Below are 3,000 nucleotides of genomic sequence, written 5' to 3'. Positions count from 1 at the left end.
TTTGTTGTAGTGGTGCCGGGCGGTGCGGTGCGGTGTTTGTTGTAGCGGTGCGGTGTGGTGTTTGTTGTAACGGTGCCGGGCGGTGCGGTGTTTGTTGTAGCGGTGCCGGGCGGTGCGGTGTTTGTTGTAGTGGTGCCGGGCGGTGCGGTGCGGTGTTTGTTGTGGCGGTGCCGGGCGGTGCGGTGTTTGTTGTAACGGTGCCGGGCGGTGCGGTGTTTGTTGTAGCGGTGCCGGGCGGTGTGGTGTTTGTTGTAACGGTGTCGGGCGGTGCGGTGTTTCTTGTAGCGGTGCCGGGCGGTGCGGTGTTTGTTGTAGCGGTGCCGGGTGGTGCGGTGCGGTGTTTGTTGTAGCGGTGCGGTGCGGTGTTTGTTGTAACGGTGCCGGGCGGTGCGGTGTTTGTTGTAGCGGTGCGGTGTGGTGTTTGTTGTAACGGTGCCGGGCGGTGCGGTGTTTGTTGTAGCGGTGCCGGGCGGTGCGGTGCGGTGTTTGTTGTAGCGGTGCGGTGTGGTGTTTGTTGTAACGGTGCCGGGCGGTGCGGTGTTTGTTGTAGCGGTGCGGTGTGGTGTTTGTTGTAACGGTGCCGGGCGGTGCGGTGTTTGTTGTAGCGGTGCCGGGCGGTGCGGTGTTTGTTGTAGTGGTGCCGGGCGGTGCGGTGTTTGTTGTAGTGGTGCCGGGCGGTGCGGTGCGGTGTTTGTTGTAGCGGTGCCGGGCGGTGCGGTGCGGTGTTTGTTGTAGCGGTGCCGGGCGGTGCGGTGCGGTGTTTGTTGTGGCGCGGTGCCGGGTGGTGCTGTGCGTTGCTTGTTGTAGCGGTGCCGGGCGGTACGGTGTTTGTTGTAGCGGTGCGGTGAGGTGTTTCCTGTGGTGCGGTGTTTGTTGCAGCGGTGCCGGGCGGTGCGGTGCGGTGTATGTTGTAGCGGTGCGGTGCGGTGTTTGTTGTGGCTCGGTGCCGGGCGGTGCGGTGTTTGTTGTGGCTCGGTGCCGGGCGGGGACACCCGTGTTCATTTCCAGCGAATTTCACGCATGGCGTCTCGGCTGCACGGGTCAGCACCAGTTCACCCGCATAAACATCCTCAAAAATGACTCTTCCATCTCAATATTTCCACACTAATAATTTAATTCTGCATTACGCTGAATAACCTTGCGGTGAGATTGTAAACGTGACGGGGGGACGCACACCAGACAGTCGTGGCTACCCTCCACACTTACGCGCATTTTTTTCCTTATTTATTTGTTTTCCTTCTTCCCCCCTCTTAAATTAGACCGCCCATGCCGCTTAGTAAAGAGTTTTCTTTTACTAATGTCAATTTTCAGCCTAGCAAGGGCTGCCTCTAATCTTTTCCTACTCATTACACACAATTTCCAAGTCGTTTGGCCGACACAGCGATTGGCTTCTTGCAGTGTGTGCAGTGAGGGGTGCCGTAATTGTTTATTTACATATTTATTTATTTCTCCACACCACCCCCTCCCTCGCAAAGCCAATCTGCAACATTTTCTGTGAATAATCAAAGTCCTGTTATAGCAGCAGGCTCTGTACCGCCACGCCAACGCTAACGTGTCACAGCACTCAGACACAGAGAAACACACAGCACAAACTCACAGAGAAACACACAGGACAAACTCAGAGAAACACACAGCACAAACTCACAGAGAAACACACAGCACAAACTCACAGAGAAACACACAGCACTCAGACACAGAGAAACACACAGCACAAACTCACAGAGAAACACACAGCACTCAGACACAGATAAACACACAGCACTCAGACACAGATAAACACACAGCACAAACTCACAGAGAAACACAGCACTCAGAGACAGAGAAACACACAGCACAAACTCACAGAGAAACACACAGCACAAACTCACAGAGAAACACACAGCACAAACTCACAGAGAAACACAGCACTCAGACACAGAGAAACACACAGCACAAACTCACAGAGAAACACACAGCACAAACTCACAGAGAAACACAGCACTCAGACACAGAGAAACACACAGTACAAACTCACAGAGAAACACACAGCACACACTCAAATACAGAGAAACACACAGCACAAACTCACAGAGAAACACACAGCACAAACTCACAGAGAAACACACAGCACAAACTCACAGAGAAACACACAGCACAAACTCACAGAGAAACACACAGCACACACTCAAATACAGAGAAACACACAGCACAAACTCAGAGAAACACACAGCACAAACTCACACGCGGAAATACACACAGCACAAACTCACAAAGAGAAACACACAGCACAAACACAGAGAAACACAAACACTGATACAGAGAAAGGTCACAAACACATGCCCCAAAAAAATAAAAATAAAAATAAAATAACACTGAATCACCGCATGCCCACAGTCACAGGCCCAGATCCACAAAAGTAAACAAACAGCCCCTAAACAAAGATACAAAGTGAGAAGCCCAAACAGCCCCTAAACAAAGATACAAAGTGAGAAGCCCACACAGCCACTAAACACAGATAAAACACAGAGAAAAGCACAGTCCATAAATACACAAAACAAATCACCGACACACAGGTCCAGCAAACAGACTGTAAATGCATGGCACACAGCCACAACCACAAAACACCTTAATAGTGGAACAAATACAAACACACACGCACACACACACAAACTGAGACACAACAACTACCGTTTATCACCAGGACACAGCCACTGCGCCCCCTACAGACAGGCCACAGGAACTACATATTACCATATCCCTCCAGGCCTTCAAAAGCTGTTAACGGGTCATGTAAATGAAATGGCCTTATTAATTCCACAGGGTCATACTGAATTTACTCAATGCGCCTCCACTGTAAGTGCGCAAGGGTACATGACAGCCTGCCTCCCACAGCAGAATTCTGACCGATCCGGGCCGGAGAACTCCCTCTCCGAAACAGCCCCGACCCCGTCCCGGAACTGGGCACGGTACACCCTCCGCCGCAGCCTGTTCGAACCCCCCCCCTCCCCCCACCACCCCCGC

Source organism: Conger conger, unplaced genomic scaffold (assembly GCF_963514075.1).
Source record: "Conger conger unplaced genomic scaffold, fConCon1.1 SCAFFOLD_223, whole genome shotgun sequence".
Taxonomy (NCBI): Eukaryota; Metazoa; Chordata; class Actinopteri; order Anguilliformes; family Congridae; genus Conger; species Conger conger.
The sequence above is the reverse complement of the archived record's forward strand: the minus strand, read 5'-3'. Positions refer to the sequence as shown.